Genomic DNA, 14,535 nt, shown 5'->3' with positions numbered 1-14,535 from the left:
GAAATGAAAAAAAATTTAAAATACTTCGAAGCGATTCACTTGGCAAGATAACTTTCCATGAAGTATTTTCCGAAACAAATGCAACCGGCTTAAACTTCGGTCATAGGACACACATAACTCACCAAATGATAAAGATTTGATTCCCCATAAACCTTGGCCTTTGTCCATTACAGGAAACACTAGGCTTCTTTGTTTATAAAATGCGGGTGCCAAAAATAATAGACACTGAAGTTATTACTTTATATTAGAGCTGGAGGAGATGGTAGCATGGATGCATAATGCAGGTTTTTCTTTGCGATATTCCCCTTGCAGTAGCAATAAATGAAAAATGATTCAATGGGGCATTCAAGTTATTTTGATTAATGTCAAAGTTTTTAGGGGTTTTTTTTGGTCTTTTTTCTTTTTTATATCATGAAGTTTACACCAGATGTGGAAATTAAATTACTTCAAGAGTTTCAATTTGGGCTTTCAATTTAAACAGTAATGCATTTGTTAAGTTGAAAAGAAGCAAAAAATTTCCAGTAAAAAACAGTTCATGAAACTAAAGCATTGGCAACCAATCATTATTCTCTCTGTATATTGTACGGCAATGACAAACCACTTCTCATGTGACAAGCTGGGACCATGTTGGCTATCTGCCCGACCCCCAGGTCTGACCTTATACTCATCAACAGCCCCCCATCTTCCATGCCCGGAGTGTCAAGGATCAACATGTGAATCAGGGATATCTCTCCAGGATAAAATTGGTTAAAACCAGTACACCGTGACGTTTGATTTCAAAGGCAAGGAGATGGATGGCGAGTTAAAGGCAGTGGACACTATTGGTAATTACTCCAAAAAAATTATAGCATAAAACCTTACTTGGTAACGAGTAATGGGGAGAGGTTGATGGTCTAAAACATTGTGAGAAACGGCACCCTCTGAAGTGCCATAGTTTTTCGGGAAATGAGTAGTTTTCCACGAATTTGATTTCGAGACCTCAGATTTAGAACTTGAGGTCTCGAAATCAACCATTTAAACGCACACAACTTCGTGTGACAAGGGTGTTTTTTCTTTCTTTGTTATCTCTCAAGTTCGATGACCGATTGAGCTCAAATTTTCACAGGTTTGTTATTTTATGCATATGTTGAGATACACCAACTGTGAAGGCTAGTCTTTGACAATTACCAATAGTGTCCACTGCCTTTAAGGGACAGGTTACTGAATGAAATGCAAAAGCTGGAACATTGTGTCTCCGTGTTTAAAACAAAAGAGCTCAAATTTAGCTAATTTGGAGTTGGATGGGAGTATATATATGCACTAGTTCTTGGATGAGTAAACTAAATTGCATTCTTTAGTTTTCAATGTGAAAAATGTCGTCAATTTAAGATTGTTTTGATGGTTTGAAAAACGATTTAATCCTGCAACCTCAAGATTAACGTGCCGGTGCTCTCACAACTGAGCTATCTGGCCCAACTGATGGTGGACACCCTTCTTTGTCAGTATCGTTTTCCAGGAGTGCAATCAGAAGCCATTCAGTAGTTCCTATATAGCCAGGGATCATGACCAAATTAATGAGATCACTTCAAGGGAATGTGACTTCTTATTTCAAACATCAAACAACATAGTTTTAGTGAAAACAAAGTTTTATCAGGGGCTTTGTACATGTTCAGTACTTTCTGCTGCATTCAAATAATATGAAAAATGGGGAGGGGGTCTTCAAGTGTTTTGTCTCACCTTTGACAGAATCGTTTCTCTTGGGATTTACCCCTTGTATCTTATCAGTAAAGCTTCAAGATTGAAGCTAATCTTGTTTTATGTCCCGATGAGTACAAATCCCTACTTTTCTTTTGAAAAAAGCCTTCAATACAAGATTAGAAATCCATAAATCCAGCTCAATTTGATCAATTACACCCAGGGCAAGATGATACACCTGTACAATTAGTACAAAAGCTCCGTACATTGTCACGGTTTTATTTCTGACCTTTTTAAAAAATCTTCACCTGTCACCAGTAGCTTAAATTAAGGCAATGGTATCCAAGCTCTGTTTGATTAAAAGTTATACGAAATCAAGGAAAATTGCGTTTGTCACTTTCAACAATCATCCCAACTGCTCTCGTTACGTCATCAATGGCAGCCGTGTGTCTTCATCAGTGGATCTTCATCGGATTGAGACTTATAAAACTGAAGCAATATTTATTTTCTCAGGCTTGGGGAATAATAATCCACGCTTGGGCCTTAGCGCTTGCTGCTCTGCACATGTTAGAGCAATTAAGCCCATGTCAGTGGTAAGATGTTGATGAATCGTGTAGCTCAGAATACCATCCCATCATCAGGGTTCGGGCATGGGGGGGGGGTGGGTTTCGGGGAGAGAAACATGGATTCTTGCCGATCATCATTGGGGCACCCGTTGGACTCAGATGCCGACTTGGCGAAAGATGACAAGCAGGGGTTCTAGAGCAATTAAGCCCAGGATCTCCCTGGATGGCTGGAGATATCCTGTTTTATCAAGTTCAGACAAATTGGCGAAGGAGAGAAGAAAAGGGGGGGGGGGGGTCAATGGAGAAGATGTGGGGTAGGGACCATACAGGAATGCTTGGAGCAAGGAGAAAGGACCATGGAGCTTGGAGTTAGAGGGAAGACAGGAGTGACAGGGATGGGGGAAAGGTATTAGGTGTTAAGCCCTGGCCAGAGGGAACACTTCTCCTTGATAATTTGGCAATTTGAAGAGGGGTCAAAGAAAGGCAATTGAACACTTGATTTGGAGAAAATAAATCTAGCTTGAGTTTCTGGCAAGAAATTTGTAGAAATTTAAATGCAATGAATATCATGCTTCATGTATAAGGTGTTCAATTAAAATTATTCATTTAAAGGCAGTGGACACTATTGGTAATCAGCATAAAACCTCACTTGGTAACAAGTAATGGGGAGAGGTTGATAGTATAAAACATTGTGAGAAAAGTCTCCCTCTGAAGTGACATAGTTTGCAAGAAAGAAGTAATTTTCCACGAGTTTGATTTCGAGACCTCAAGTTTTGCATTTGAGGTCTCAAAATCAAGCATCTAAAAGCACACAACTTTGTGTGCGACAAAGGAGTTTTTTCTTTCATAGTTATCTCACAACTCCGAAGACCAATCAAGCTCAAATTTTCACAGGTTTGTTATTATTCTATGCATATGTTGATATAGACCAAGTGAGAAGACTGGTCTTTGACAATTACCAATAGTGTCCACTGTCTTTAAATACAAGATTTATTCATATATTTTTGATCAAATTATTGGACAGTGATTTTTTTAGAAATTGAAAAGCTTACAACTATTAGTAACACTTACATTCCTGCGCTATCAATATTTTTTACTTCATGATAAAAAAAATCAATGGATGGTAAGGCAGTTAATTATTGTCCATAATTACGCCTTTGTAACAAAAGATTGGAGCCAATCACATACATGTGTCACATTGGCTAGACCCCTGTACAGAGCTAATTTTGTTGTGGGCCGATACAGCGCCCTCTTGCATGCGCTGATGTGAACGCTCCCCCCCCCTCCTGACTGTCAACACGCTCTAGTGGAGAATTGGGCTTTAATTTTGAGCCGTGTCCCAATCTTACAAGGAGATTTGCCAAGGCAAATATCAAGCCAGCAGTTGCGGACAGACTAGAAACGGACGACTGATTAGCGCGGGCGTTTCGTACAAATTATCTTCTTGTTTTCCAATTGATGAAAGGGAAAAGTTTGATGAGGAGAATGAGTGACCGATTCCCAACAGTAATTAGGAAGTTGGATTCTAAACAGGTCAATTTTGATCTGGATTTCAATCTATTTTTTGTTTTTGTCTATATTGGGAGACAGCATGGCACTGGGGAGAGATGAAAGCAATGAATGAGATCATGTGAGATTCCAGACCCGCCAGAGAAAGAAAATAAGTAGAACAAAAGTTTTGACTACTTTAACCATAGAGGTAGAACCTCAATGTTTTAACCATGGAGGAAGGAACTAGGCTCCATGCTTTAACCATGTACAGGTAAGGGGGGTTAAATGGGGGTATACTTAGGCCTCCTGGCTGCCATGAAGGGGCAAGAATGAGAAGGGATATTGAATCAGACAAGGGGGAAATGGGACCAATAGGCTGTAGCCAAGCAGGGTACTACACCAAGGCCCATAACAAAGAAGTGTTGAAAGAGACAAAACGTGTACCTTGTCTTCCCTTCCCCCCTTTCCCCTCCTAGAGTCACCTGCCACTCAATTTCATTTCATTTAGTCATTCTGGTTGTGTAGTCAAGCCAAGAACTATCAGAAAAGTGAATTATATACATAGCCAAGAACCCCATGAAGGAATATTCAGTTTTAGATGTGGGAGGAAAACCCCAGAGAATTATCCCCGGGGAAAACCCAAGCAGTCAGGTACATGTAGGGACTGAAAACCCAATCCACATATACATAGTTCCCCCCCCCCCCCCCGGACCCGGATGGGATTTGAATCTGGATCCTAGAGGTTGAAGCTGAGACAATAATACCAAGACAGCCCTCAAACCTCACAATTGGATTTTGGAAACACTATTGAAACCTCTGACACTTTCATCCCTACAGTGGAATTTAAAGTTCAGTTTGTCTCTTAAACTCTGTCATAAACTTTTTGATATTTCAATGCAAGTCAAATAATCTACAGTTTCCTCACTCAATCATGAGCAATATTATCCTGTGAATTTGTTACACAACTAATTATATTTGTTCAGTGGTACACAGACGTGGTCAATAAAAGGTGCAGTAACTACATTGAACAACGACAAAAATTGCTGCTAACTAACAATGACTAAATGTTGGTGCAGTGACTGGAGGCAATTCTTTTTCCCGTACCACACGCTGGCCATCGCATACAGGCATTTAAGATATGGGCGCTTTCCCGGATCCCTTCACTGTTGACCCCGTGGCCAGTGTGTGGTACGAAGAAAAACAGTTGCTGACTGGAGCATCTGGCCCAAAACAATTTTTTACTCAGCAGAATCAAGAATACCAGTAACGAATAGTACATGTGACATGGTACTTTGGCTGGTAACCTTACAATCTAAAAAATTAGCATTTGCTGTGCTTAGCTGTTTTTTAAAATTGAGCCCTGTTCTCAAAGGCCAGACAGAAACAATACTGTCAGCACAATAATATTAATAGCATTCAAAAGTCTGTTAAACATCATTCCACAATTTCCTTCTTTTTTTTTCATTTTATAATGAGGGCAAGAAAGCAATTTTTTTAAAGGATAATTATGGGGTAGAAAAGTCAGGTACAACATGATGTTTTACGAGCCAGGCGGTGTCAATAAAGACGTTCTTTTTTACATGTGGCTCCCCCAAGTCCCATTTTTCATCACCGCTACGACAGATTTACGCACGCTCTAATTTAGATCATGAAATCTCAAACTACGGCCACGACAAATCAAAACCTAGTTTAACCAAAGAGAAAGGATGCAACAATCAAAATAATAAACCAAGTTTCTGGTAGCAGAGTTTTGGGCAAAGACCTTGCTGCATGCCTGGAATCACATCTTTGGGAGGGCAGGGCCATTTTCATTTTTGCAAAGGGCACTTCCATTGGAAAATCCAAAAGTTTATGGGAAACCTTTGAAAGGGCATCAATGCAAAGACCAGGGTCCACTTCCATAGAATTGCTTCAGCAGCAAGTTATTGCTCAACTATTTTCTAAATGCGAAAATGAGCAGGATACCCGCCACGGACGGAATTGGTTTTAGTGTGCTCAGCCACTTTTTGTGCTTATGCAGCTCTATGAAACTGGGCAAAGGGCAACAGAGGCCATAACCTCCATGACCTCTATGACCTCCATGACCTCTATGACCTCCTTGCAATTCCAGACCTGTTTATATTTTTTTAGCAAGCAGATTTCAGGAAAGAATGGCACAAACATGTAGGGCAATCCCTTCATCAAAGAATTATGTTACTTGTGTTTTATAAAATGCAAGGCGGTTTTCTTCATTAGTAATATGGTAAAATTATGCTGGAACATTTTAAGGGGCACCAAGGTCAGGGCCAAGGGGCATGAAGGCAATCATCGCCTCTGCAGACTCCATGGAGTATCATGCCTCTGATCATGGTAAGAGGCATGTTGAAAATGATATTGAGGAACACAGCACCAAATCAAGCCCCTCAAACAACTTTTTTTCTTTCTACTAGACTACACAAAAGAGATAGGAAAAAAAAACACTAGATGATGTCTCCGTCTATGACTTTCTGGCATAATTGGATTCAACCCCCCCCCCCCCTCCTCTCTCTCAGATTGAGTATATTGGCGACGGTTTGGTTTTATGTCACTGACTCTGAAAATGTCCTGCTTGTATTGGGTGACAGGGCAGCTCCAATATTAAAAAAGAGAAATTGATTTATGATTGTTTGGTATTGGAAGTCTTTTCCGTGATCAGTTGTGTATGCATACAGCTAAAATAATGTAAACTTTGGAAGCAGAAAAACCTTTCCATTCTATTAATACAACTGAGTTAAGTAGCTTGGTCAATTTATGCTTGAATTAAAATCGATCCAATTATCTTTGGCGAATTTGTTGCTGTAACCTTTCTTCAAGGAGACATTTGCAAAATTAAACTACATCAAAAGGGAGATTGTGCTATAAAATCTATGGAATGCAAATATATTTACGTTGTAAAACGGACTTCCTTTCAATCTGCTTAATAGCTGACATTGAATGTGAATTTGACAGTTTGCATTTGCTTTTATCCATCATTGATTTATTCTCATTCAACTTGGAAAAAAAGGACTTCATAATTTTGATAAACTAATCTGGTGAGGTTTGCGGAAGCACCACGTGTAGACTCTTTTTGGTAGTGTCAGTTATAAATTCAAAATTTTAAATCCTAGTTAATAAATAAATTGCTTATTTAATTATATATTTATCATTTATTTAAATGGCCGACCGTGTTGGTTCGCACAGTAAAAGGCAAACCTCGCAATTTCGAGGCAAACTTGTTGTGATCATTGTATTCTACTTTTAAAACATCTTTCTAACCATATGCATTTTATAAAAAATTGTTACAAACGCTTTTTATAGACCAACTCGTCCGATCCAAGGCAATGTGTTCCTTTAATCCCTTAAGGGTTCCAAAAGGAACATGAAATAAGTTTGGTGTTTACATGTATATCCCCTTGTGGGAGTTTGCCGAGTTCTATTTTATAATATGTTAAGACAGACAGACAAACAGACACAGACACCTTGAAAATATAATGTTATACAGTATCAAAGACAAAAGAAAATTAAATTGTGATACATCTTTCTTAAAACAAACTTATGGCCCGAATTCACACGATTAAAGATGACTAAAAGACATTGCCCAAAAAGTAATAAACTAATTACTTTCCAGTTATGTGCCATGGATGGCAAGAAGAGCTGGTATATCATATAATCACTGTGTGAATGTCTTCAGCTGGTCTTCAGTTACATCAATGCTATATTGTTATATGGTTATACTATACCACACTCAAATTATAGTTGCCAGGGTTTTTAAAAGCATGTGAAATCTTATCCATGAAAGCTTTTATCAAATGTAAACACGATGCAGTAAAAGCTTACATGGCACAATGTGCCCTCACAAAGTGTGTCTGAAATGGTGGCTATGGATGCGACTATGGCTTGATTGTGGCATCATCATAGGTTGAAGTTAAGAATGTCATTGGCAACAGTCAGAGCCGTCATAACCCCCAATTCGGATACAGCTTAACTGTCATTGGTATGTTATTTTATGTTGGGTGACATTAATACAGAGCCTCCAACATTTGCATCTTGCAATCAGGGAGATTTGGTAGAACAAACAGGGAGATATTTAGTAGAATTACATTCATTGTAGTAAAGGGGAAAAGTTTCCATAAAATCAGGGAGATTTGCAAATTTGTTCATTCAGAACATGGACAGATTGGTTTACTTTAGGGAAGTTTCTGCCAAATCAGGGAGAGTGTGCAGCTCTGTTAAACTGAGTACAGATATCGTTCTTTGATAATTACCCATGTCATTGTCTAGCTATGCGCTATAAACGACAACAACAACAACAACGACACATACAAACAAAAACAAATATATTAAAACAATGAATAAATGGATACAAAAAAAAATTATAATATTTAAATCCTTTTGATTATGTTTGATCATCTAAAAATAACAACTGCACTAAAAACGGCGTCAATTGCTGACCACAAACAAGCATAATAATGAGGCAAATGACTTCCCACTGAAAACCAATATCCCTGCCGCAAGTTCCCCGGTTACCCGCCGAGTGGTGCCCAGCGTGTTGCCTGTACCACTGCCATAATACTCGGCACTGAATTGTAAGGAAACCGTCAGGAATGATTAAGGTCGAAGCTCGTTGGACAAGAAACATGGTCCAGTTATTGTGCAAGAAACTTGTTTTTCGGCCTCTTTTTGTGAAAAGGTTTTTGTATGGGGAGAAAAAAATACTGGGTGTTCGGACAAGGTTAGATTATAAAGTGTTACTGGGGTTCATTGACTTGTGTTGTTAATTAGATAAACTCCTGTAATGCACTAATTTGATTCACCTTTGACTGCTGCTGAGCTTTGTTAACAATGTGGTTTGTCTTAAAATATTCTGTAAAAACCTTTGTTTGGTTTGTAAAACACATTGTTTAATTGTATCAAAGAGAAAGATTGTATGCAACAAAAACTATTTCATTTGAAAAGTGTCTACTTGGAAGCACTAAATCAATCTCAGGCTATTTAACACACATGGTCATCTTTCTAGTAGAAATAGTAAAGACCAATATCCGCACTTTGTGTGATGCTATCCAAACATGAAATAAGAATAAACTCAGTCAGTCATCAGAATCACACAAATTAGGTACAAACCCCATCCATTTTTTCATCAAATTTCAGACTCTCGAGATCAGAACTACAGCACTGAAGACACAATATTTAAAAAAAAAAATTAACAGTGGATCAGAAAATTAATTACTTGTTCAATCTTAGCAATTTTATAAACATGCTTATTGTTCCACATTTGCAATTAAAAGCAGCAAACAGTCATCCATGTTTAAACATTGATATTGATTTTGATTTGATAGCACTTTTTTCAGTTTCCAAGACGCCAATTAAAGTTGGAAAAATAGCCACATCACCCAAGAAGATGTAGGTATGACTTTACCATGTATCAAGGTATAAAGTCAGTGTAAGACACAAATATGAACAACTGAAGAGTAAGTTATGCCACTAAATTTTGGCTTGACTACTTGACTTAAAAAAAAAGGTGATATAACTTTGAGGCACATTTTACGCACAACAGTGCACTAAGTTGACTCACTTCACCAGTGCCCAAAACATCTCACATCTTCTCCAAAAGCAATACACGAAAGCCACCATTTTCAATTCACAGTCTCTTCCTTTTACATTTATATAGAAAGTCCCTTTTACATTTTAGAGAGTCCCTGGAATGTAAAAACACCACTCCAAGTTGTCCCTCAAACAGCTCTTTAAAAAGGGTGGTGGTTATTTCACTCCAGGACAGAGTGAAAAATCACTCAAAAAGATGCAAACTTTTATCTAAAACAGTGGAGGAACCACTAAAAAGCAAAAGGTGTCCCTCATATGTGACTCTTCAAGGATGGCTTTTTCACTCTTTTGCATTTAGAGAGTAGGCCTATATAATATGTTTGCGTTGATGTTTAGGGAAACCAAATAATATACACAATATACTTAAAATAAAAATTTGTTCACCTTGTTCTGGAGGCTAATAATGGAGTGACTCTCATGAGTGTATAACAAATTTGTTGGTCTACAAAATAATCCAACCAATACAGGATGACAAAGGAGCACCAACAACAAAACTATGCTAAATGGAAGTCCATTACCTAATACCATCAACATGTTCATTACTGGAGGGTTTTTTCCTTGGAGAGTGGAAAGGAAAGATACCAACCCCTGGAAGAAGTCCTTAGGGTCCGAAACTCTGACCGAGAGGCAAATTTATGAGCTTGATGACCGTGATCAGAACAGTTCAGGGTTTAACCACAAGTTCATGCGAGAGATAAATGTGTTTTTCTCCGTAAGTGCCCATCAAAACTGACCATAAAGATGGAAGGATTGAAGAAAAGATACACTGTCTTTTTAAATTATAGTGAAGGTATAGGCCTACCTTTTGCAGGCCTGTATCCTTCGTTTTTGAAAGGGCAAGGGCACTAAGCCATGTTCTCCTTGGTAAAGAGCACCCTATGAGGAAATTGTATATTTCCACTGTAGGATTTCAAAGGCACCAAGACAATGACCAGGGGCATGGAGGTTTTTATGAAAGGAATTGAAAACATCTTCAATCTAAGAAACATTTCATGCAGAATTGTTTCTCAGATTGTGTATTCCAAACGTGGATTATTCTTCCTGAGTGGACATAGCCGCTCCAGACTTTCGGTGATCTCAAAAACACTACGAACTTTTAAAGTGAAATGTTCACGTTTTAGTTATATTGTATCTATATACATTTATTACAGATTAAAACAATCAAACAGTTCCAAGAACCAAATGTACTTTGCCCTTAATACCATCCCACCAAAGTGGTAGATTTACTATTTAAGCCATTCATTGCAATATCAAGATTAAAACTGATATTTGACCACACGATAGCTGATTATGTGAATGCATAGCATAGCTGTCTGGTTGCAGTAGAGATCCCAATTACATTGAAGTCAATTATATGGAAGCAGCATATGATGCACAAGGCCATCAGTGTGTGGAATTTATTAAATGGTAATCAAGCTAGCCAACTTCCCTCTTGAAAAGACCAGATGAGTCAAAATGAGCAATGCAAATAATGGGCCAGAACTTTCTTCCTAGTGGTACTGTACCTTTTTCTTTCCCGAGAAGACTGAATAGATGTGGAGGACTGCTATATAGAAAGTCCACACTCCAGAAAGAATAAGTCCACAGCCTTTAAGAGGTACTTCAAAAGAGTGAAACACGTTGGGTTTACAAACACACTTGAGTTGTTTCCAACAAGGTTCGAGTCATGGCCGTTGAGTATACCACACACACAGCACATGCGGATGTTCTGTCCAACACGGCTGTTGTTGTTACCATCAAGTTGGGTCATTACACAGAGCTAGGTAGTAGTGGGAGTGTTTCTTGCCAACTGGCAAGGACGCTGGTGAAGTGACAGCGGCCAATGAGAGGCAAGGGGGGGTTTTGACATCTGGAACCCACTCTCTCATAAGACTGCGACCGGTCGGTCCACTGATCTTTTTTAGGAGCAAAGTTTGTGGGTGGCTGCCTGCCGAGATCATGTCTCTCAGTCTAGACTCAGCTGCCTTGTGAGGCAGGAACAGCCAAAAAGCCAGGGCAAACGCTTCACTGATATTGATAAGAAACTTCTCAGAAGTTTCTTACCAATAATAGTGCCCCACTTTGGGTAAATACAACAAAAACAATGCCAACAATGTATGTGAATATACAATTGTACACTACTAACATTCCTTAGTCATTTACTTATTTGACCATTGCCTTTGTCAGGGATCATCAATGCTATATGGTACGGTAACAAACTTATTTTGAAACATTATTATTTGATTACACAACCAACAGCACCATTAAACAATTTAACCAAAAAAGCAGGATAAATAGGACACATGAAGAAATGTCCAGTATTAGATGTGGGAGCACATGCGGATATGGGGAAAACCCCGTGCAATCAGGTAGGGCCTATGAAAACCCAACCCGCATGCAAAGCTCTGGTCAGAGGTGGGACTTGAACTGATGTCCACAGAGGGGAAAGGCTGGGAAGGAAACCCCTAATCCCCAAAGTTATCTTGTGTGCACTCAAAACTTAATTTTCAGTACATAATATGGAAATATTGACTGCTATGAGGGGCATAGTTAAAATTATAGGCCCTCGGTGATGTCAAAACCATGGCTATGCCCAAAGCGAAGCTGAGGGCATAGCCATGGTTTTGACATCACCGAGGGCCTATAATTTTAACTGTTCCCCGATTACTAAGCAGTCAATATTTTTGTTTTATACTGAATAAAGATTCTTCTAATCAACAACACTCTAACTATACGGTGAAAGGTCGTCTGCGAAGAAAGGTCGCGCCGTTACACGGAATGCAAGTCGTACATTCTACATATCAAAGTTCTGTTATTTTTAGAGCTGGCATAGTCAATTGACTATGCCCCAGGCATAGTCACTATGACGTCATCTTGGTAGAAAAAGGGGGCATAGCTATTTCCATGACTCCATTTTTAACCAATCAGATTAGATTATTCTCTACATGAGGTATATAATTTTAACTGTTCCCCGATTATTAAGCAGTCAATATTTGTTGTATATACCGAATAAAGATTCTTCTTATCAACAGCAGTCTGACTATACGGTTAAAGGTCATCTGCGAAGAAAGGTCGAGCCGTGACACGGAACGCTAGTTGTTGCGTTATTTTCAGAGCGGGCATAGTCAATGCACCGTCTCATACACCGTCTCACCTCCCTGTTTAATTCAGTCACCCAAACCAACCCTTCCTCGACATTTTCCACCAATCCATCTCTGCCTTCAAAGTCCAGAGTCAAGCAAGTGCTCCAGCCCTCCCCCTCACCCATCTTGCCTCCCTAGTGTTTAGTCAAGTAATTGTCCTATTGGGTCTTTCATGTTTTCTGTCTGTTCTTTTTTTATGGGTTTCCCCTCTTGCCATGTATGTATGTGTTTTGTATGTTTTGTTTACTTCCTATTTATTGTTAAAGGCAGTGGACACTATTGGTAACTGTCAAAGACTAGCCTTCACAGTTGGTGTATCTCAACATATGAATAAAATAATAAACCTGTGAAAATTTGAGCTCAATCGGTCATCGAACTTGCGAGATAATAATGAAAGAAAAAAACACCCTTGTCACATGAAGTTGTGTGCGTTTAGATGGTTGATTTTGAGACCTCAAGTTCTAAATCTGAGGTCTCGAAATCAAATTCGTGGAAAATTACTTCTTTCTTGAAAACTATGGCACTTCAGAGGGAGCTATTTCTCACAATGTTTTACACCATCAACCTCTCCCCATTACTCGTCACCAAGAAAGGTTTTATGCTAATAATTATTTTGAGTAATCACCAATAGTGTCCACTGCCTTTAAATTTTACTGTTTTTATACTGTTTAATATTAATATTTTTTATCCGTCCTGTAATTGGCGCTTGCCCTGTTGGATGTTGTTTAAAATTAAAACTGAAAAAAAGTTTAAATATCCTGATTTTGCGCACCTCCTTAGTTAAAACTTTTGTAGCAGAGAAATCTTAGCATTGTTTGAGAAGATTTCACTCTGCAACTTGGACACCCCATACATTGTTGTCCTTTCCCATGAAGTACAATTTTTAACATTTGACAACCATGCTAAAATAAAGCAAGAGAACCCTTCTAAAATACTCTCATGTGAAAAGGGTTTAACTTTAGGAAGGATATATCTACTGACTGATATTGCTACTGTTTGATTAGAATGACCTCATCATGTGTTTTCAGGTTCCGCTAGAAACAGTACAGCCCACCCCGCAATCTTTAGAGTCAACAGAGGGCCAGCCTGCAATGCATCCACGTCACTAAGGCCGCATTCACAAGAACTGACGTAGTGTTGGTTCAGGACTGTGTGCTTGAAATTCCACTGCGCCAGGTGTCTGTTTGAACACTGTATTTGACTCCTACTCCAGATAAAAAAATGTTTTTGCTTTATATGTACACAGATAAGGGGGTGTAGGTCAATTGTAAGCAAGCAGGAAACAATGATTGGAAGAAGTAGTCATAGTCAATATTATGCTCATTAAAGGAAACGATTTTGAGGGATTGAGTTTGAACAAAGAAAGTTCACTCGCGAGGGACTTGAACCTGCGACCTCCAAATGTGTCGGTGCTCTACTAACTAAAATGTCTAGCACTTATATTGGCCACGCAGAATCCATTCAAATTACAACTACCGTATAGCCAGGGATCAAACCCAAGTCTACGAAGATACAACCTAGGAAGCGGAAGCAGAGGGATTACCTCAAATTTTCCTTATGTGGTTTATTTCTTGATAATTAAAAAGTTGTGACAAGTGCACAGACTAATTAGCATTCACAATATATAATCACTTTAAACTGTAAAAAGGGGCAACTATAGCCTCAAAACGTTTTTATTTTTAAACACTTAATTTGTTTTCAATCTACTTGGACAATCAGTGCAAAGAAAATATATTACATTCCATGCCTAGCACTTCAGCTTTTTTTTTTAAGTTGCCCATCAACCTAGTAAATTGTTTGTTACCTCAGGAAGTTTTAGCCCAGAGTTAAAATATGTAGTGTCATAAATGTAACTTTCTGATGTAATAATGATATAAAGATCACAACAAGTTACATGTTAGGTGGTCAAATGGTCAAATTACCCACTCGTGAGTAAATGACACATGAATATTATTTTACACTATTAAATAGGAATGAAATATAAAATCACACATTTTTTAGACCATATTATTTTACACTATTATATAGGCCATAGCAGTTTTTACAAAAAAAAATGTGTGCCAGTCAGGCCAGTGTTAAGGATG

General features: G+C 38.5%; 1 protein-coding gene across 1 annotated transcript in view; it reads right to left on the bottom strand.

The window, feature by feature from the left end:
• LOC117293342 (teneurin-3-like) overlaps positions 1–11,053 on the bottom strand; it is a 102,722-nt gene extending 91,669 nt beyond the window's left edge. The window contains 1 exon segment of the mRNA XM_033775626.1: positions 10,835–11,053. The gene's annotated coding sequence lies outside the window, so the exon portion shown is untranslated.
• Between the last annotated feature and the right edge of the window lie 3,482 nt (positions 11,054–14,535).

The sequence above is a fragment of the Asterias rubens genome, chromosome 8 (assembly GCF_902459465.1).
Source record: "Asterias rubens chromosome 8, eAstRub1.3, whole genome shotgun sequence".
In the NCBI taxonomy this organism is placed as follows: Eukaryota; Metazoa; Echinodermata; class Asteroidea; order Forcipulatida; family Asteriidae; genus Asterias; species Asterias rubens.
Note: the sequence above shows the minus strand (reverse complement) of the source record. Positions and strands in the feature narration are given on the sequence as shown.